We start from the raw sequence: 22816 nt of genomic DNA on the forward strand, positions 1-22816 counted from the left end.
ATCGGACAGAAGATCTTCCTCTCTGTCTCTCCTCCTCTCTGTATATCTGCCTTTCCAATAAAAATAAAAGCCTGACCATCTCCTTCCACTGCAACACGAACATAGCACTGCATGCCTGCTCGGTTGAGCTCGGCTGGGCTCAGCTGTGCTCAATTGTGCTCGGCGGAGGGTACGGGGAAGGGGGGGGGAGAACGGTGCTGGGAATATAGACGTCTCAGAATGCACCTCGAGAGACAAGGGGATGGTGTCTATTGTCCCAGAGCGCCCGTTCGAAGGCTACCTAGTGGAACATCTTTTCTCAAAATGCCTCATCACGCCAGCGGCAAGAGTATTTAAGTGGCCCGACGTGGGACTACAACTTAAAGAGAGCCCATGGGCACGCAGACTGACGTGGGACTCAAACTCCCACAGTGCCCTGAGCGTGCTGACGTAGGACCCCAGCTCCCACAATGCCCTGAGCATGCTGACGTGGGACTGCAACTCCCAGAGGGCCCACGGGCACGCAGACTGACGTGGGACTCAAACTCCCACAGAGCCCTGAGCACGCAGTGACATGGGACTGCAACTCCCACAGAGCCCTGAGCATGCACACTGACGTGGGACTGCAACTCCCAGAGTTCTTTGCGTGTCCTGACGGAGTATCTTGCTGGGGAAGGCACCCTGACACTTTGACCACAGAGGCCCGGGCTCATGCTAGGCACCAAGCGTCCCACACCCCCTCCTGGGCCTTGATATGCGGGCCGTTCGGCCTTGGACCCCTGGTCTTTTAATGACACGTGTCCGGGAGCACTGCCCGGGACCCCCACCTGACGCTGGGGCGGCTCAGGGCTGGGCTGTCTAGCACTCACAAGGCCTGAGTCCACCCGGGATACAAAGGGCAGCTTGGCGCGCCCTCTCGTGGCTTGCACAACTTATGCCGTTGTGTGCTGTGAGAGCAGCCGGTACAAATGAGGGATCCAGGCATGTTGCTACTCTACCTGTCCTGGTGAGAAGGAACTCTGTGGAGAACACACATCAGCTGTTGTGTGTCTTGTGGCAGGTGGCACATCAGCGGTGGCCGATGGTCCATGGCTGGCCTGCAGGAGAGAGAGTCGTGAGTCCGGGATGGCCCTGGTGGAGGGTGAAGCGTTCTCTGGTGAACGAGATGGAAGCAGCATCTGGCTGGAGGCCGTGGGGCCATATTCCTGCCTCAAAAGCACACGACAGGGATGCCTAAGCCCTCGAGTGTTTCCTAGGAGCCCCTGACAAAGGGAAAGGGGTCCTCATGAGCCCATGCCCAGAGATGGCATGGGAGGCCACGCTGGACACCCATGCCACCGAGGTTGTGGCAAGAGGAGGCTTGTGGGCCCTCATGGACACACACATACACATACACACACAGGCCCTGTAGGAGAGAAAGACAGTGGGCAGGCAGGCAGGAGGGCAGGGACAGACTCCAGCACCTGGGAAAGGGGGTCATGAGCACTGACACACGAAGAGCAAGCAAGCAAGCAGGCCATTGTGGGGAGGCCGCAGCCATCCACGTGGGCTTGAGCTGTCGAGCGACCAGGTAGGAAAGTGTCTTGTGAAAAGGGATGAGGAGCCACCAGAGAGAGCGCCGGAGAAGGCCTGGAGCCTGAAGACACCCACGAGGAAGGGCAGGGCTTCTGCCAAAAAGCAGGAGGATAACAGACCTGTTGCCAGAGCCCAGCACTAAGCAAGTGAGCAGGAAAGCCGTGTCTATCAGGACAACTTGAGATCAAGCACTGAGCGGGCAGGGGTAGGCAGGACAGCTGCGGAGGGCCTCCAGGAGGGGCTGGGGTGCACGGCCAAGGCACGGGCAAGCGGGTAAGGGGTAACGAGTGTGTGAGTAGAGGGCAGGGATACGGGGGAGCACCTCCCCAGAGAGCCTCTCCAAAAGAAGGGTTCAGGACAGAGTGCAGGAAGGGCTGCGGGGAAACAGTCCAGGGGTCCAGGCCTGTGCTGCCGGGAGCACAGGCCCTGAAAGCGCTCCCTCGTCCAGGCCCAGGTGGTTCCCCGGCCACCGTCATACCTGCTCATGACTTCTGCCACCTACAGTACAAGTTCCCAAGTGTGCCCCAAAAGCCTGGCCATTGGGCCCGGTGCGGTGGCGCAGTGGTTAAGGTCCTCGTCTTGCACGCCCGGAATCCCAATTGGGTGCTGGTACTACTCCCAGCAGCCCCGCTTCCCATCCAGCTCCCTGCCTGTGGCCCGAGAAAGCAGTCGAGGACGGTCCAAGGCTCTGGGACCCTGCACCCACATGGGAGACCCGGAAGAGGCTCCTGGCTTCGGATTGGCTCAGCTCCAGCCGTGGCGGCCGCCTGGGGAGTGAATCATCGGACAGAAGATCTTCCTCTCTGTCTCTCCTCCTCTCTGTATATCTGCCTTTCCAATAAAAATAAAAGCCTAACCATCTCCTTCCACTGCAACACGAACATAGCACTGCATGCCTGCTGGGTTGAGCTCGGCTGGGCTCAGCTGTGCTCAATTGTGCTCTGCGGAGTGTACGGGCAAGCGGGGGGGAGAGAACGGTGCTGGGAATATAGACGTCTCAGAATGCACCTCGAGAGACAAGGGGATGGTGTCTATTGTCCCAGAGCGCCCGTTCGAAGGCTACCTAGTGGAACATCTTTTCTCAAAATGCCTCATCACGCCAGCGGCAAGAGTATTTAAGTGGCCCGACGTGGGACTACAACTTAAAGAGAGCCCATGGGCACGCAGACTGACGTGGGACTCAAACTCCCACAGTGCCCTGAGCGTGCTGACGTAGGACCCCAGCTCCCACAATGCCCTGAGCATGCTGACGTGGGACTGCAACTCCCAGAGGGCCCACGGGCACGCAGACTGACGTGGGACTCAAACTCCCACAGAGCCCTGAGCACGCACACTGACGTGGGACTGCAACTCCCAGAGTTCTTTGCGTGTCCTGACGGAGTATCTTGCTGGGGAAGGCACCCTGACACTTTGACCACAGAGGCCCGGGCTCATGCTAGGCACCAAGCGTCCCACACCCCCTCCTGGGCCTTGATATGCGGGCCGTTCGGCCTTGGACCCCTGGTCTTTTAATGACACGTGTCCGGGAGCACTGCCCGGGACCCCCACCTGACGCTGGGGCGGCTCAGGGCTGGGCTGTCTAGCACTCACAAGGCCTGAGTCCACCCGGGATACAAAGGGCAGCTTGGCGCGCCCTCTCGTGGCTTGCACAACTTATGCCGTTGCGTGCTGTGAGAGCAGCCGGTACAAATGAGGGATCCAGGCATGTTGCTACTCTACCTGTCCTGGTGAGAAGGAACTCTGTGGAGAACACACATCAGCTGTTGTGTGTCTTGTGGCAGGTGGCACATCAGCGGTGGCCGATGGTCCATGGCTGGCCTGCAGGAGAGAGAGTCGTGAGTCCGGGATGGCCCTGGTGGAGGGTGAAGCGTTCTCTGGTGAACGAGATGGAAGCAGCATCTGGCTGGAGGCCGTGGGGCCATATTCCTGCCTCAAAAGCACACGACAGGGATGCCTAAGCCCTCGAGTGTTTCCTAGGAGCCCCTGACAAAGGGAAAGGGGTCCTCATGAGCCCATGCCCAGAGATGGCATGGGAGGCCACGCTGGACACCCATGCCACCGAGGTTGTGGCAAGAGGAGGCTTGTGGGCCCTCATGGACACACACATACACATACACACACAGGCCCTGTAGGAGAGAAAGACAGTGGGCAGGCAGGCAGGAGGGCAGGGACAGACTCCAGCACCTGGGAAAGGGGGTCATGAGCACTGACACACGAAGAGCAAGCAAGCAAGCAGGCCATTGTGGGGAGGCCGCAGCCATCCACGTGGGCTTGAGCTGTCGAGCGACCAGGTAGGAAAGTGTCTTGTGAAAAGGGATGAGGAGCCACCAGAGAGAGCGCCGGAGAAGGCCTGGAGCCTGAAGACACCCACGAGGAAGGGCAGGGCTTCTGCCAAAAAGCAGGAGGATAACAGACCTGTTGCCAGAGCCCAGCACTAAGCAAGTGAGCAGGAAAGCCGTGTCTATCAGGACAACTTGAGATCAAGCACTGAGCGGGCAGGGGTAGGCAGGACAGCTGCGGAGGGCCTCCAGGAGGGGCTGGGGTGCACGGCCAAGGCACGGGCAAGCGGGTAAGGGGTAACGAGTGTGTGAGTAGAGGGCAGGGATACGGGGGAGCACCTCCCCAGAGAGCCTCTCCAAAAGAAGGGTTCAGGACAGAGTGCAGGAAGGGCTGCGGGGAAACAGTCCAGGGGTCCAGGCCTGTGCTGCCGGGAGCACAGGCCCTGAAAGCGCTCCCTCGTCCAGGCCCAGGTGGTTCCCCGGCCACCGTCATACCTGCTCATGACTTCTGCCACCTACAGTACAAGTTCCCAAGTGTGCCCCAAAAGCCTGGCCATTGGGCCCGGTGCGGTGGCGCAGTGGTTAAGGTCCTCGTCTTGCACGCCCGGAATCCCAATTGGGTGCTGGTACTACTCCCAGCAGCCCCGCTTCCCATCCAGCTCCCTGCCTGTGGCCCGAGAAAGCAGTCGAGGACGGTCCAAGGCTCTGGGACCCTGCACCCACATGGGAGACCCGGAAGAGGCTCCTGGCTTCGGATTGGCTCAGCTCCAGCCGTGGCGGCCGCCTGGGGAGTGAATCATCGGACAGAAGATCTTCCTCTCTGTCTCTCCTCCTCTCTGTATATCTGCCTTTCCAATAAAAATAAAAGCCTGACCATCTCCTTCCACTGCAACACGAACATAGCACTGCATGCCTGCTCGGTTGAGCTCGGCTGTGCTCAGCTGTGCTCAATTGTGCTCGGCGGAGGGTACGGGGCGGGGGGGAGAGAACGGTTCTGGGAATATAGACGTCTCAGAATGCACCTCGAGAGACAAGGGGATGGTGTCTATTGTCCCAGAGCGCCCGTTCGAAGGCTACCTAGTGGAACATCTTTTCTCAAAATGCCTCATCACGCCAGCGGCAAGAGTATTTAAGTGGCCCGACGTGGGACTACAACTTAAAGAGAGCCCATGGGCACGCAGACTGACGTGGGACTCAAACTCCCACAGTGCCCTGAGCGTGCTGACGTAGGACCCCAGCTCCCACAATGCCCTGAGCATGCTGACGTGGGACTGCAACTCCCAGAGGGCCCATGGGCACGCAGACTGACGTGGGACTCAAACTCCCACAGAGCCCTGAGCACGCACTGACGTGGGACTGCAAGTCCCACAGAGCCCTGAGCACGCACACTGACGTGGGACTGCAACTCCCAGAGTTCTTTGCGTGTCCTGACGGAGTATCTTGCTGGGGAAGGCACCCTGACACTTTGACCACAGAGGCCCGGGCTCATGCTAGGCACCAAGCGTCCCACACCCCCTCCTGGGCCTTGATATGCGGGCCGTTCGGCCTTGGACCCCTGGTCTTTTAATGACACGTGTCCGGGAGCACTGCCCGGGACCCCCACCTGACGCTGGGGCGGCTCAGGGCTGGGCTGTCTAGCACTCACAAGGCCTGAGTCCACCCGGGATACAAAGGGCAGCTTGGCGCGCCCTCTCGTGGCTTGCACAACTTATGCCGTTGCGTGCTGTGAGAGCAGCCGGTACAAATGAGGGATCCAGGCATGTTGCTACTCTACCTGTCCTGGTGAGAAGGAACTCTGTGGAGAACACACATCAGCTGTTGTGTGTCTTGTGGCAGGTGGCACATCAGCGGTGGCCGATGGTCCATGGCTGGCCTGCAGGAGAGAGAGTCGTGAGTCCGGGATGGCCCTGGTGGAGGGTGAAGCGTTCTCTGGTGAACGAGATGGAAGCAGCATCTGGCTGGAGGCCGTGGGGCCATATTCCTGCCTCAAAAGCACACGACAGGGATGCCTAAGCCCTCGAGTGTTTCCTAGGAGCCCCTGACAAAGGGAAAGGGGTCCTCATGAGCCCATGCCCAGAGATGGCATGGGAGGCCACGCTGGACACCCATGCCACCGAGGTTGTGGCAAGAGGAGGCTTGTGGGCCCTCATGGACACACACATACACATACACACACAGGCCCTGTAGGAGAGAAAGACAGTGGGCAGGCAGGCAGGAGGGCAGGGACAGACTCCAGCACCTGGGAAAGGGGGTCATGAGCACTGACACACGAAGAGCAAGCAAGCAAGCAGGCCATTGTGGGGAGGCCGCAGCCATCCACGTGGGCTTGAGCTGTCGAGCGACCAGGTAGGAAAGTGTCTTGTGAAAAGGGATGAGGAGCCACCAGAGAGAGCGCCGGAGAAGGCCTGGAGCCTGAAGACACCCACGAGGAAGGGCAGGGCTTCTGCCAAAAAGCAGGAGGATAACAGACCTGTTGCCAGAGCCCAGCACTAAGCAAGTGAGCAGGAAAGCCGTGTCTATCAGGACAACTTGAGATCAAGCACTGAGCGGGCAGGGGTAGGCAGGACAGCTGCGGAGGGCCTCCAGGAGGGGCTGGGGTGCACGGCCAAGGCACGGGCAAGCGGGTAAGGGGTAACGAGTGTGTGAGTAGAGGGCAGGGATACGGGGGAGCACCTCCCCAGAGAGCCTCTCCAAAAGAAGGGTTCAGGACAGAGTGCAGGAAGGGCTGCGGGGAAACAGTCCAGGGGTCCAGGCCTGTGCTGCCGGGAGCACAGGCCCTGAAAGCGCTCCCTCGTCCAGGCCCAGGTGGTTCCCCGGCCACCGTCATACCTGCTCATGACTTCTGCCACCTACAGTACAAGTTCCCAAGTGTGCCCCAAAAGCCTGGCCATTGGGCCCGGTGCGGTGGCGCAGTGGTTAAGGTCCTCGTCTTGCACGCCCGGAATCCCAATTGGGTGCTGGTACTACTCCCAGCAGCCCCGCTTCCCATCCAGCTCCCTGCCTGTGGCCCGAGAAAGCAGTCGAGGACGGTCCAAGGCTCTGGGACCCTGCACCCACATGGGAGACCCGGAAGAGGCTCCTGGCTTCGGATTGGCTCAGCTCCAGCCGTGGCGGCCGCCTGGGGAGTGAATCATCGGACAGAAGATCTTCCTCTCTGTCTCTCCTCCTCTCTGTATATCCGCCTTTCCAATAAAAATAAAAGCCTGACCATCTCCTTCCACTGCAACACGAACATAGCACTGCATGCCTGCTGGGTTGAGCTCGGCTGGGCTCAGCTGTGCTCAATTGTGCTCGGCGGAGGGCACGGGGGGCGGGGGGGAGAGAACGGTGCTGGGAATATAGACGTCTCAGAATGCACCTCGAGAGACAAGGGGATGGTGTCTATTGTCCCAGAGCGCCCGTTCGAAGGCTACCTAGTGGAACATCTTTTCTCAAAATGCTTCATCACGCCAGCGGCAAGAGTATTTAAGTGGCCCGACGTGGGACTACAGCTTAAAGAGAGCCCATGGGCACTCAGACTGACGTGGGACTCAAACTCCCACAGTGCCCTGAGCGTGCTGACGTAGGACCCCAGCTCCCACAATGCCCTGAGCATGCTGACGTGGGACTGCAACTCCCAGAGGGCCCACGGGCACGCAGACTGACGTGGGACTCAAACTCCCACAGAGCCCTGAGCACGCACTGACGTGGGACTGCAAGTCCCACAGAGCCCTGAGCACGCACACTGACGTGGGACTGCAACTCCCAGAGTTCTTTGCGTGTCCTGACGGAGTATCTTGCTGGGGAAGGCACCCTGACACTTTGACCACAGAGGCCCGGGCTCATGCTAGGCACCAAGCGTCCCACACCCCCTCCTGGGCCTTGATATGCGGGCCGTTCGGCCTTGGACCCCTGGTCTTTTAATGACACGTGTCCGGGAGCACTGCCCGGGACCCCCACCTGACGCTGGGGCGGCTCAGGGCTGGGCTGTCTAGCACTCACAAGGCCTGAGTCCACCCGGGATACAAAGGGCAGCTTGGCGCGCCCTCTCGTGGCTTGCACAACTTATGCCGTTGCGTGCTGTGAGAGCAGCCGGTACAAATGAGGGATCCAGGCATGTTGCTACTCTACCTGTCCTGGTGAGAAGGAACTCTGTGGAGAACACACATCAGCTGTTGTGTGTCTTGTGGCAGGTGGCACATCAGCGGTGGCCGATGGTCCATGGCTGGCCTGCAGGAGAGAGAGTCGTGAGTCCGGGATGGCCCTGGTGGAGGGTGAAGCGTTCTCTGGTGAACGAGATGGAAGCAGCATCTGGCTGGAGGCCGTGGGGCCATATTCCTGCCTCAAAAGCACACGACAGGGATGCCTAAGCCCTCGAGTGTTTCCTAGGAGCCCCTGACAAAGGGAAAGGGGTCCTCATGAGCCCATGCCCAGAGATGGCATGGGAGGCCACGCTGGACACCCATGCCACCGAGGTTGTGGCAAGAGGAGGCTTGTGGGCCCTCATGGACACACACATACACATACACACACAGGCCCTGTAGGAGAGAAAGACAGTGGGCAGGCAGGCAGGAGGGCAGGGACAGACTCCAGCACCTGGGAAAGGGGGTCATGAGCACTGACACACGAAGAGCAAGCAAGCAAGCAGGCCATTGTGGGGAGGCCGCAGCCATCCACGTGGGCTTGAGCTGTCGAGCGACCAGGTAGGAAAGTGTCTTGTGAAAAGGGATGAGGAGCCACCAGAGAGAGCGCCGGAGAAGGCCTGGAGCCTGAAGACACCCACGAGGAAGGGCAGGGCTTCTGCCAAAAAGCAGGAGGATAACAGACCTGTTGCCAGAGCCCAGCACTAAGCAAGTGAGCAGGAAAGCCGTGTCTATCAGGACAACTTGAGATCAAGCACTGAGCGGGCAGGGGTAGGCAGGACAGCTGCGGAGGGCCTCCAGGAGGGGCTGGGGTGCACGGCCAAGGCACGGGCAAGCGGGTAAGGGGTAACGAGTGTGTGAGTAGAGGGCAGGGATACGGGGGAGCACCTCCCCAGAGAGCCTCTCCAAAAGAAGGGTTCAGGACAGAGTGCAGGAAGGGCTGCGGGGAAACAGTCCAGGGGTCCAGGCCTGTGCTGCCGGGAGCACAGGCCCTGAAAGCGCTCCCTCGTCCAGGCCCAGGTGGTTCCCCGGCCACCGTCATACCTGCTCATGACTTCTGCCACCTACAGTACAAGTTCCCAAGTGTGCCCCAAAAGCCTGGCCATTGGGCCCGGTGCGGTGGCGCAGTGGTTAAGGTCCTCGTCTTGCACGCCCGGAATCCCAATTGGGTGCTGGTACTACTCCCAGCAGCCCCGCTTCCCATCCAGCTCCCTGCCTGTGGCCCGAGAAAGCAGTCGAGGACGGTCCAAGGCTCTGGGACCCTGCACCCACATGGGAGACCCGGAAGAGGCTCCTGGCTTCGGATTGGCTCAGCTCCAGCCGTGGCGGCCGCCTGGGGAGTGAATCATCGGACAGAAGATCTTCCTCTCTGTCTCTCCTCCTCTCTGTATATCTGCCTTTCCAATAAAAATAAAAGCCTGACCATCTCCTTCCACTGCAACACGAACATAGCACTGCATGCCTGCTCGGTTGAGCTCGGCTGGGCTCAGCTGTGCTCAATTGTGCTCGGCGGAGGGGACGGGGGGACGGGGGGTGGGGGAGAACGGTGCTGGGAATATAGACGTCTCAGAATGCACCTCGAGAGACAAGGGGATGGTGTCTATTGTCCCAGAGCGCCCGTTCGAAGGCTACCTAGTGGAACATCTTTTCTCAAAATGCCTCATCACGCCAGCGGCAAGAGTATTTAAGTGGCCCGACGTGGGACTACAACTTAAAGAGAGCCCATGGGCACGCAGACTGACGTGGGACTCAAACTCCCACAGTGCCCTGAGCGTGCTGACGTAGGACCCCAGCTCCCACAATGCCCTGAGCATGCTGACGTGGGACTGCAACTCCCAGAGGGCCCACGGGCACGCAGACTGACGTGGGACTCAAACTCCCACAGAGCCCTGAGCACGCCTGACGTGGGACTGCAAGTCCCACAGAGCCCTGAGCACGCACACTGACGTGGGACTGCAACTCCCAGAGTTCTTTGCGTGTCCTGACGGAGTATCTTGCTGGGGAAGGCACCCTGACACTTTGACCACAGAGGCCCGGGCTCATGCTAGGCACCAAGCGTCCCACACCCCCTCCTGGGCCTTGATATGCGGGCCGTTCGGCCTTGGACCCCTGGTCTTTTAATGACACGTGTCCGGGAGCACTGCCCGGGACCCCCACCTGACGCTGGGGCGGCTCAGGGCTGGGCTGTCTAGCACTCACAAGGCCTGAGTCCACCCGGGATACAAAGGGCAGCTTGGCGCGCCCTCTCGTGGCTTGCACAACTTATGCCGTTGCGTGCTGTGAGAGCAGCCGGTACAAATGAGGGATCCAGGCATGTTGCTACTCTACCTGTCCTGGTGAGAAGGAACTCTGTGGAGAACACACATCAGCTGTTGGGTGTCTTGTGGCAGGTGGCACATCAGCGGTGGCCGATGGTCCATGGCTGGCCTGCAGGAGAGAGAGTCGTGAGTCCGGGATGGCCCTGGTGGAGGGTGAAGCGTTCTCTGGTGAACGAGATGGAAGCAGCATCTGGCTGGAGGCCGTGGGGCCATATTCCTGCCTCAAAAGCACACGACAGGGATGCCTAAGCCCTCGAGTGTTTCCTAGGAGCCCCTGACAAAGGGAAAGGGGTCCTCATGAGCCCATGCCCAGAGATGGCATGGGAGGCCACGCTGGACACCCATGCCACCGAGGTTGTGGCAAGAGGAGGCTTGTGGGCCCTCATGGACACACACATACACATACACACACAGGCCCTGTAGGAGAGAAAGACAGTGGGCAGGCAGGCAGGAGGGCAGGGACAGACTCCAGCACCTGGGAAAGGGGGTCATGAGCACTGACACACGAAGAGCAAGCAAGCAAGCAGGCCATTGTGGGGAGGCCGCAGCCATCCACGTGGGCTTGAGCTGTCGAGCGACCAGGTAGGAAAGTGTCTTGTGAAAAGGGATGAGGAGCCACCAGAGAGAGCGCCGGAGAAGGCCTGGAGCCTGAAGACACCCACGAGGAAGGGCAGGGCTTCTGCCAAAAAGCAGGAGGATAACAGACCTGTTGCCAGAGCCCAGCACTAAGCAAGTGAGCAGGAAAGCCGTGTCTATCAGGACAACTTGAGATCAAGCACTGAGCGGGCAGGGGTAGGCAGGACAGCTGCGGAGGGCCTCCAGGAGGGGCTGGGGTGCACGGCCAAGGCACGGGCAAGCGGGTAAGGGGTAACGAGTGTGTGAGTAGAGGGCAGGGATACGGGGGAGCACCTCCCCAGAGAGCCTCTCCAAAAGAAGGGTTCAGGACAGAGTGCAGGAAGGGCTGCGGGGAAACAGTCCAGGGGTCCAGGCCTGTGCTGCCGGGAGCACAGGCCCTGAAAGCGCTCCCTCGTCCAGGCCCAGGTGGTTCCCCGGCCACCGTCATACCTGCTCATGACTTCTGCCACCTACAGTACAAGTTCCCAAGTGTGCCCCAAAAGCCTGGCCATTGGGCCCGGTGCGGTGGCGCAGTGGTTAAGGTCCTCGTCTTGCACGCCCGGAATCCCAATTGGGTGCTGGTACTACTCCCAGCAGCCCCGCTTCCCATCCAGCTCCCTGCCTGTGGCCCGAGAAAGCAGTCGAGGACGGTCCAAGGCTCTGGGACCCTGCACCCACATGGGAGACCCGGAAGAGGCTCCTGGCTTCGGATTGGCTCAGCTCCAGCCGTGGCGGCCGCCTGGGGAGTGAATCATCGGACAGAAGATCTTCCTCTCTGTCTCTCCTCCTCTCTGTATATCTGCCTTTCCAATAAAAATAAAAGCCTGACCATCTCCTTCCACTGCAACACGAACATAGCACTGCATGCCTGCTCGGTTGAGCTCGGCTGGGCTCAGCTGTGCTCAATTGTGCTCGGCGGAGGGGACGGGGGACGGGGGGGGGAGAGAACGGTGCTGGGAATATAGACGTCTCAGAATGCAACTTGAGAGACAAGGGGATGGTGTCTATTGTCCCAGAGCGCCCGTTCGAAGGCTACCTAGTGGAACATCTTTTCTCAAAATGCTTCATCACGCCAGCGGCAAGAGTATTTAAGTGGCCCGACGTGGGACTACAACTTAAAGAGAGCCCATGGGCACGCAGACTGACGTGGGACTCAAACTCCCACAGTGCCCTGAGCGTGCTGACGTAGGACCCCAGCTCCCACAATGCCCTGAGCATGCTGACGTGGGACTGCAACTCCCAGAGGGCCCACGGGCACGCAGACTGACGTGGGACTCAAACTCCCACAGAGCCCTGAGCACGCACTGACGTGGGACTGCAAGTCCCACAGAGCCCTGAGCACGCACACTGACGTGGGACTGCAACTCCCAGAGTTCTTTGCGTGTCCTGACGGAGTATCTTGCTGGGGAAGGCACCCTGACACTTTGACCACAGAGGCCCGGGCTCATGCTAGGCACCAAGCGTCCCACACCCCCTCCTGGGCCTTGATATGCGGGCCGTTCGGCCTTGGACCCCTGGTCTTTTAATGACACGTGTCCGGGAGCACTGCCCGGGACCCCCACCTGACGCTGGGGCGGCTCAGGGCTGGGCTGTCTAGCACTCACAAGGCCTGAGTCCACCCGGGATACAAAGGGCAGCTTGGCGCGCCCTCTCGTGGCTTGCACAACTTATGCCGTTGCGTGCTGTGAGAGCAGCCGGTACAAATGAGGGATCCAGGCATGTTGCTACTCTACCTGTCCTGGTGAGAAGGAACTCTGTGGAGAACACACATCAGCTGTTGGGTGTCTTGTGGCAGGTGGCACATCAGCGGTGGCCGATGGTCCATGGCTGGCCTGCAGGAGAGAGAGTCGTGAGTCCGGGATGGCCCTGGTGGAGGGTGAAGCGTTCTCTGGTGAACGAGATGGAAGCAGCATCTGGCTGGAGGCCGTGGGGCCATATTCCTGCCTCAAAAGCACACGACAGGGATGCCTAAGCCCTCGAGTGTTTCCTAGGAGCCCCTGACAAAGGGAAAGGGGTCCTCATGAGCCCATGCCCAGAGATGGCATGGGAGGCCACGCTGGACACCCATGCCACCGAGGTTGTGGCAAGAGGAGGCTTGTGGGCCCTCATGGACACACACATACACATACACACACAGGCCCTGTAGGAGAGAAAGACAGTGGGCAGGCAGGCAGGAGGGCAGGGACAGACTCCAGCACCTGGGAAAGGGGGTCATGAGCACTGACACACGAAGAGCAAGCAAGCAAGCAGGCCATTGTGGGGAGGCCGCAGCCATCCACGTGGGCTTGAGCTGTCGAGCGACCAGGTAGGAAAGTGTCTTGTGAAAAGGGATGAGGAGCCACCAGAGAGAGCGCCGGAGAAGGCCTGGAGCCTGAAGACACCCACGAGGAAGGGCAGGGCTTCTGCCAAAAAGCAGGAGGATAACAGACCTGTTGCCAGAGCCCAGCACTAAGCAAGTGAGCAGGAAAGCCGTGTCTATCAGGACAACTTGAGATCAAGCACTGAGCGGGCAGGGGTAGGCAGGACAGCTGCGGAGGGCCTCCAGGAGGGGCTGGGGTGCACGGCCAAGGCACGGGCAAGCGGGTAAGGGGTAACGAGTGTGTGAGTAGAGGGCAGGGATACGGGGGAGCACCTCCCCAGAGAGCCTCTCCAAAAGAAGGGTTCAGGACAGAGTGCAGGAAGGGCTGCGGGGAAACAGTCCAGGGGTCCAGGCCTGTGCTGCCGGGAGCACAGGCCCTGAAAGCGCTCCCTCGTCCAGGCCCAGGTGGTTCCCCGGCCACCGTCATACCTGCTCATGACTTCTGCCACCTACAGTACAAGTTCCCAAGTGTGCCCCAAAAGCCTGGCCATTGGGCCCGGTGCGGTGGCGCAGTGGTTAAGGTCCTCGTCTTGCACGCCCGGAATCCCAATTGGGTGCTGGTACTACTCCCAGCAGCCCCGCTTCCCATCCAGCTCCCTGCCTGTGGCCCGAGAAAGCAGTCGAGGACGGTCCAAGGCTCTGGGACCCTGCACCCACATGGGAGACCCGGAAGAGGCTCCTGGCTTCGGATTGGCTCAGCTCCAGCCGTGGCGGCCGCCTGGGGAGTGAATCATCGGACAGAAGATCTTCCTCTCTGTCTCTCCTCCTCTCTGTATATCTGCCTTTCCAATAAAAATAAAAGCCTGACCATCTCCTTCCACTGCAACACGAACATAGCACTGCATGCCTGCTCGGTTGAGCTCGGCTGGGCTCAGCTGTGCTCAATTGTGCTCGGCGGAGGGGACGGGGGGACGGGGGGTGGGGGGACAACGGTGCTGGGAATATAGACGTCTCAGAATGCACCTCGAGAGACAAGGGGATGGTGTCTATTGTCCCAGAGCGCCCGTTCGAAGGCTACCTAGTGGAACATCTTTTCTCAAAATGCCTCATCACGCCAGCGGCAAGAGTATTTAAGTGGCCCGACGTGGGACTACAACTTAAAGAGAGCCCATGGGCACGCAGACTGACGTGGGACTCAAACTCCCACAGTGCCCTGAGCGTGCTGACGTAGGACCCCAGCTCCCACAATGCCCTGAGCATGCTGACGTGGGACTGCAACTCCCAGAGGGCCCACGGGCACGCAGACTGACGTGGGACTCAAACTCCCACAGAGCCCTGAGCACGCACTGACGTGGGACTGCAAGTCCCACAGAGCCCTGAGCACGCACACTGACGTGGGACTGCAACTCCCAGAGTTCTTTGCGTGTCCTGACGGAGTATCTTGCTGGGGAAGGCACCCTGACACTTTGACCACAGAGGCCCGGGCTCATGCTAGGCACCAAGCGTCCCACACCCCCTCCTGGGCCTTGATATGCGGGCCGTTCGGCCTTGGACCCCTGGTCTTTTAATGACACGTGTCCGGGAGCACTGCCCGGGACCCCCACCTGACGCTGGGGCGGCTCAGGGCTGGGCTGTCTAGCACTCACAAGGCCTGAGTCCACCCGGGATACAAAGGGCAGCTTGGCGCGCCCTCTCGTGGCTTGCACAACTTATGCCGTTGCGTGCTGTGAGAGCAGCCGGTACAAATGAGGGATCCAGGCATGTTGCTACTCTACCTGTCCTGGTGAGAAGGAACTCTGTGGAGAACACACATCAGCTGTTGGGTGTCTTGTGGCAGGTGGCACATCAGCGGTGGCCGATGGTCCATGGCTGGCCTGCAGGAGAGAGAGTCGTGAGTCCGGGATGGCCCTGGTGGAGGGTGAAGCGTTCTCTGGTGAACGAGATGGAAGCAGCATCTGGCTGGAGGCCGTGGGGCCATATTCCTGCCTCAAAAGCACACGACAGGGATGCCTAAGCCCTCGAGTGTTTCCTAGGAGCCCCTGACAAAGGGAAAGGGGTCCTCATGAGCCCATGCCCAGAGATGGCATGGGAGGCCACGCTGGACACCCATGCCACCGAGGTTGTGGCAAGAGGAGGCTTGTGGGCCCTCATGGACACACACATACACATACACACACAGGCCCTGTAGGAGAGAAAGACAGTGGGCAGGCAGGCAGGAGGGCAGGGACAGACTCCAGCACCTGGGAAAGGGGGTCATGAGCACTGACACACGAAGAGCAAGCAAGCAAGCAGGCCATTGTGGGGAGGCCGCAGCCATCCACGTGGGCTTGAGCTGTCGAGCGACCAGGTAGGAAAGTGTCTTGTGAAAAGGGATGAGGAGCCACCAGAGAGAGCGCCGGAGAAGGCCTGGAGCCTGAAGACACCCACGAGGAAGGGCAGGGCTTCTGCCAAAAAGCAGGAGGATAACAGACCTGTTGCCAGAGCCCAGCACTAAGCAAGTGAGCAGGAAAGCCGTGTCTATCAGGACAACTTGAGATCAAGCACTGAGCGGGCAGGGGTAGGCAGGACAGCTGCGGAGGGCCTCCAGGAGGGGCTGGGGTGCACGGCCAAGGCACGGGCAAGCGGGTAAGGGGTAACGAGTGTGTGAGTAGAGGGCAGGGATACGGGGGAGCACCTCCCCAGAGAGCCTCTCCAAAAGAAGGGTTCAGGACAGAGTGCAGGAAGGGCTGCGGGGAAACAGTCCAGGGGTCCAGGCCTGTGCTGCCGGGAGCACAGGCCCTGAAAGCGCTCCCTCGTCCAGGCCCAGGTGGTTCCCCGGCCACCGTCATACCTGCTCATGACTTCTGCCACCTACAGTACAAGTTCCCAAGTGTGCCCCAAAAGCCTGGCCATTGGGCCCGGTGCGGTGGCGCAGTGGTTAAGGTCCTCGTCTTGCACGCCCGGAATCCCAATTGGGTGCTGGTACTACTCCCAGCAGCCCCGCTTCCCATCCAGCTCCCTGCCTGTGGCCCGAGAAAGCAGTCGAGGACGGTCCAAGGCTCTGGGACCCTGCACCCACATGGGAGACCCGGAAGAGGCTCCTGGCTTCGGATTGGCTCAGCTCCAGCCGTGGCGGCCGCCTGGGGAGTGAATCATCGGACAGAAGATCTTCCTCTCTGTCTCTCCTCCTCTCTGTATATCTGCCTTTCCAATAAAAATAAAAGCCTGACCATCTCCTTCCACTGCAACACGAACATAGCACTGCATGCCTGCTCGGTTGAACTCGGCTGGGCTCAGCTGTGCTCAATTGTGCTCGGCGGAGGGGACGGGGGGACGGGGGGGGGGGGAGAACGGTGCTGGGAATATAGACGTCTCAGAATGCACCTCGAGAGACAAGGGGATGGTGTCTATTGTCCCAGAGCGCCCGTTCGAAGGCTACCTAGTGGAACATCTTTTCTCAAAATGCCTCATCACGCCAGCGGCAAGAGTATTTAAGTGGCCCGACGTGGGACTACAACTTAAAGAGAGCCCATGGGCACGCAGACTGACGTGGGACTCAAACTCCCACAGTGCCCTGAGCGTGCTGACGTAGGACCCCAGCTCCCACAATGCCCTGAGCATGCTGACGTGGGACTGCAACTCCCAGAGGGCCCACGGGCACGCAGACTGACGTGGGACTCAAACTCCCACAGAGCCCTGAGCACGCACTGACGTGGGACTGCAAGTCCCACAGAGCCCTGAGCACGCACACTGACGTGGGACTGCAACTCCCAGAGTTCTTTGCGTGTCCTGACGGAGTATCTTGCTGGGGAAGGCACCCTGACACTTTGACCACAGAGGCCCGGGCTCATGCTAGGCACCAAGCGTCCCACACCCCCTCCTGGGCCTTGATATGCGGGCCGTTCGGCCTTGGACCCCTGGTCTTTTAATGACACGTGTCCGGGAGCACTGCCCGGGACCCCCACCTGACGCTGGGGCGGCTCAGGGCTGGGCTGTCTAGCACTCACAAGGCCTGAGTCCACCCGGGATACAAAGGGCAGCTTGGCGCGCCCTCTCGTGGCTTGCACAACTTATGCCGTTGCGTGCTGTGAGAGCAGCCGGTACAAATGAGGGATCCAGGCATGTTGCTACTCTACCTGTCCTGGTGAGAAGGAACTCTGTGGAGAACACACATCAGCTGTTGGGTGTCTTGTGGCAGGTGGCACATCAGCGGTGGCCGATGGTCCATGGCTGGCCTGCAGGAGAGAGAGTCGTGAGTCCGGGATGGCCCTGGTGGAGGGTGAAGCGTTCTCTGGTGAACGAGATGGAAGCAGCATCTGGCTGGAGGCCGTGGGGCCATATTCCTGCCTCAAAAGCACACGACAGGGATGCCTAAGCCCTCGAGTGTTTCCTAGGAGCCCCTGACAAAGGGAAAGGGGTCCTCATGAGCCCATGCCCAGAGATGGCATGGGAGGCCACGCTGGACACCCATGCCACCGAGGTTGTGGCAAGAGGAGGCTTGTGGGCCCTCATGGACACACACATACACATACACACACAGGCCCTGTAGGAGAGAAAGACAGTGGGCAGGCAGGCAGGAGGGCAGGGACAGACTCCAGCACCTGGGAAAGGGGGTCATGAGCACTGACACACGAAGAGCAAGCAAGCAAGCAGGCCATTGTGGGGAGGCCGCAGCCATCCACGTGGGCTTGAGCTGTCGAGCGACCAGGTAGGAAAGTGTCTTGTGAAAAGGGATGAGGAGCCACCAGAGAGAGCGCCGGAGAAGGCCTGGAGCCTGAAGACACCCACGAGGAAGGGCAGGGCTTCTGCCAAAAAGCAGGAGGATAACAGACCTGTTGCCAGAGCCCAGCACTAAGCAAGTGAGCAGGAAAGCCGTGTCTATCAGGACAACTTGAGATCAAGCACTGAGCGGGCAGGGGTAGGCAGGACAGCTGCGGAGGGCCTCCAGGAGGGGCTGGGGTGCACGGCCAAGGCACGGGCAAGCGGGTAAGGGGTAACGAGTGTGTGAGTAGAGGGCAGGGATACGGGGGAGCACCTCCCCAGAGAGCCTCTCCAAAAGAAGGGTTCAGGACAGAGTGCAGGAAGGGCTGCGGGGAAACAGTCCAGGGGTCCAGGCCTGTGCTGCCGGGAGCACAGGCCCTGAAAGCGCTCCCTCGTCCAGGCCCAGGTGGTTCCCCGGCCACCGTCATACCTGCTCATGACTTCTGCCACCTACAGTACAAGTTCCCAAGTGTGCCCCAAAAGCCTGGCCATTGGGCCCGGTGCGGTGGCGCAGTGGTTAAGGTCCTCGTCTTGCACGCCCGGAATCCCAATTGGGTGCTGGTACTACTCCCAGCAGCCCCGCTTCCCATCCAGCTCCCTGCCTGTGGCCCGAGAAAGCAGTCGAGGACGGTCCAAGGCTCTGGGACCCTGCACCCACATGGGAGACCCGGAAGAGGCTCCTGGCTTCGGATTGGCTCAGCTCCAGCCGTGGCGGCCGCCTGGGGAGTGAATCATCGGACAGAAGATCTTCCTCTCTGTCTCTCCTCCTCTCTGTATATCTGCCTTTCCAATAAAAATAAAAGCCTGACCATCTCCTTCCACTGCAACACGAACATAGCACTGCATGCCTGCTCGGTTGAACTCGGCTGGGCTCAGCTGTGCTCAATTGTGCTCGGCGGAGGGGACGGGGGGACGGGGGGGGGGGGAGAACGGTGCTGGGAATATAGACGTCTCAGAATGCACCTCGAGAGACAAGGGGATGGTGTCTATTGTCCCAGAGCGCCCGTTCGAAGGCTACCTAGTGGAACATCTTTTCTCAAAATGCCTCATCACGCCAGCGGCAAGAGTATTTAAGTGGCCCGACGTGGGACTACAACTTAAAGAGAGCCCATGGGCACGCAGACTGACGTGGGACTCAAACTCCCACAGTGCCCTGAGCGTGCTGACGTAGGACCCCAGCTCCCACAATGCCCTGAGCATGCTGACGTGGGACTGCAACTCCCAGAGGGCCCACGGGCACGCAGACTGACGTGGGACTCAAACTCCCACAGAGCCCTGAGCACGCACTGACGTGGGACTGCAAGTCCCACAGAGCCCTGAGCACGCACACTGACGTGGGACTGCAACTCCCAGAGTTCTTTGCGTGTCCTGACGGAGTATCTTGCTGGGGAAGGCACCCTGACACTTTGACCACAGAGGCCCGGGCTCATGCTAGGCACCAAGCGTCCCACACCCCCTCCTGGGCCTTGATATGCGGGCCGTTCGGCCTTGGACCCCTGGTCTTTTAATGACACGTGTCCGGGAGCACTGCCCGGGACCCCCACCTGACGCTGGGGCGGCTCAGGGCTGGGCTGTCTAGCACTCACAAGGCCTGAGTCCACCCGGGATACAAAGGGCAGCTTGGCGCGCCCTCTCGTGGCTTGCACAACTTATGCCGTTGCGTGCTGTGAGAGCAGCCGGTACAAATGAGGGATCCAGGCATGTTGCTACTCTACCTGTCCTGGTGAGAAGGAACTCTGTGGAGAACACACATCAGCTGTTGGGTGTCTTGTGGCAGGTGGCACATCAGCGGTGGCCGATGGTCCATGGCTGGCCTGCAGGAGAGAGAGTCGTGAGTCCGGGATGGCCCTGGTGGAGGGTGAAGCGTTCTCTGGTGAACGAGATGGAAGCAGCATCTGGCTGGAGGCCGTGGGGCCATATTCCTGCCTCAAAAGCACACGACAGGGATGCCTAAGCCCTCGAGTGTTTCCTAGGAGCCCCTGACAAAGGGAAAGGGGTCCTCATGAGCCCATGCCCAGAGATGGCATGGGAGGCCACGCTGGACACCCATGCCACCGAGGTTGTGGCAAGAGGAGGCTTGTGGGCCCTCATGGACACACACATACACATACACACACAGGCCCTGTAGGAGAGAAAGACAGTGGGCAGGCAGGCAGGAGGGCAGGGACAGACTCCAGCACCTGGGAAAGGGGGTCATGAGCACTGACACACGAAGAGCAAGCAAGCAAGCAGGCCATTGTGGGGAGGCCGCAGCCATCCACGTGGGCTTGAGCTGTCGAGCGACCAGGTAGGAAAGTGTCTTGTGAAAAGGGATGAGGAGCCACCAGAGAGAGCGCCGGAGAAGGCCTGGAGCCTGAAGACACCCACGAGGAAGGGCAGGGCTTCTGCCAAAAAGCAGGAGGATAACAGACCTGTTGCCAGAGCCCAGCACTAAGCAAGTGAGCAGGAAAGCCGTGTCTATCAGGACAACTTGAGATCAAGCACTGAGCGGGCAGGGGTAGGCAGGACAGCTGCGGAGGGCCTCCAGGAGGGGCTGGGGTGCACGGCCAAGGCACGGGCAAGCGGGTAAGGGGTAACGAGTGTGTGAGTAGAGGGCAGGGATACGGGGGAGCACCTCCCCAGAGAGCCTCTCCAAAAGAAGGGTTCAGGACAGAGTGCAGGAAGGGCTGCGGGGAAACAGTCCAGGGGTCCAGGCCTGTGCTGCCGGGAGCACAGGCCCTGAAAGCGCTCCCTCGTCCAGGCCCAGGTGGTTCCCCGGCCACCGTCATACCTGCTCATGACTTCTGCCACCTACAGTACAAGTTCCCAAGTGTGCCCCAAAAGCCTGGCCATTGGGCCCGGTGCGGTGGCGCAGTGGTTAAGGTCCTCGTCTTGCACGCCCGGAATCCCAATTGGGTGCTGGTACTACTCCCAGCAGCCCCGCTTCCCATCCAGCTCCCTGCCTGTGGCCCGAGAAAGCAGTCGAGGACGGTCCAAGGCTCTGGGACCCTGCACCCACATGGGAGACCCGGAAGAGGCTCCTGGCTTCGGATTGGCTCAGCTCCAGCCGTGGCGGCCGCCTGGGGAGTGAATCATCGGACAGAAGATCTTCCTCTCTGTCTCTCCTCCTCTCTGTATATCTGCCTTTCCAATAAAAATAAAAGCCTGACCATCTCCTTCCACTGCAACACGAACATAGCACTGCATGCCTGCTCGGTTGAACTCGGCTGGGCTCAGCTGTGCTCAATTGTGCTCGGCGGAGGGGACGGGGGGACGGGGGGGGGGGGAGAACGGTGCTGGGAATATAGACGTCTCAGAATGCACCTCGAGAGACAAGGGGATGGTGTCTATTGTCCCAGAGCGCCCGTTCGAAGGCTACCTAGTGGAACATCTTTTCTCAAAATGCCTCATCACGCCAGCGGCAAGAGTATTTAAGTGGCCCGACGTGGGACTACAACTTAAAGAGAGCCCATGGGCACGCAGACTGACGTGGGACTCAAACTCCCACAGTGCCCTGAGCGTGCTGACGTAGGACCCCAGCTCCCACAATGCCCTGAGCATGCTGACGTGGGACTGCAACTCCCAGAGGGCCCACGGGCACGCAGACTGACGTGGGACTCAAACTCCCACAGAGCCCTGAGCACGCACTGACGTGGGACTGCAAGTCCCACAGAGCCCTGAGCACGCACACTGACGTGGGACTGCAACTCCCAGAGTTCTTTGCGTGTCCTGACGGAGTATCTTGCTGGGGAAGGCACCCTGACACTTTGACCACAGAGGCCCGGGCTCATGCTAGGCACCAAGCGTCCCACACCCCCTCCTGGGCCTTGATATGCGGGCCGTTCGGCCTTGGACCCCTGGTCTTTTAATGACACGTGTCCGGGAGCACTGCCCGGGACCCCCACCTGACGCTGGGGCGGCTCAGGGCTGGGCTGTCTAGCACTCACAAGGCCTGAGTCCACCCGGGATACAAAGGGCAGCTTGGCGCGCCCTCTCGTGGCTTGCACAACTTATGCCGTTGCGTGCTGTGAGAGCAGCCGGTACAAATGAGGGATCCAGGCATGTTGCTACTCTACCTGTCCTGGTGAGAAGGAACTCTGTGGAGAACACACATCAGCTGTTGGGTGTCTTGTGGCAGGTGGCACATCAGCGGTGGCCGATGGTCCATGGCTGGCCTGCAGGAGAGAGAGTCGTGAGTCCGGGATGGCCCTGGTGGAGGGTGAAGCGTTCTCTGGTGAACGAGATGGAAGCAGCATCTGGCTGGAGGCCGTGGGGCCATATTCCTGCCTCAAAAGCACACGACAGGGATGCCTAAGCCCTCGAGTGTTTCCTAGGAGCCCCTGACAAAGGGAAAGGGGTCCTCATGAGCCCATGCCCAGAGATGGCATGGGAGGCCACGCTGGACACCCATGCCACCGAGGTTGTGGCAAGAGGAGGCTTGTGGGCCCTCATGGACACACACATACACATACACACACAGGCCCTGTAGGAGAGAAAGACAGTGGGCAGGCAGGCAGGAGGGCAGGGACAGACTCCAGCACCTGGGAAAGGGGGTCATGAGCACTGACACACGAAGAGCAAGCAAGCAAGCAGGCCATTGTGGGGAGGCCGCAGCCATCCACGTGGGCTTGAGCTGTCGAGCGACCAGGTAGGAAAGTGTCTTGTGAAAAGGGATGAGGAGCCACCAGAGAGAGCGCCGGAGAAGGCCTGGAGCCTGAAGACACCCACGAGGAAGGGCAGGGCTTCTGCCAAAAAGCAGGAGGATAACAGACCTGTTGCCAGAGCCCAGCACTAAGCAAGTGAGCAGGAAAGCCGTGTCTATCAGGACAACTTGAGATCAAGCACTGAGCGGGCAGGGGTAGGCAGGACAGCTGCGGAGGGCCTCCAGGAGGGGCTGGGGTGCACGGCCAA

This window comes from Ochotona curzoniae, unplaced genomic scaffold, assembly GCF_017591425.1.
Source record: "Ochotona curzoniae isolate NIBS_2020 unplaced genomic scaffold, NIBS_Ocur_1.0 contig_28, whole genome shotgun sequence".
NCBI lineage: Eukaryota > Metazoa > Chordata > Mammalia > Lagomorpha > Ochotonidae > Ochotona > Ochotona curzoniae.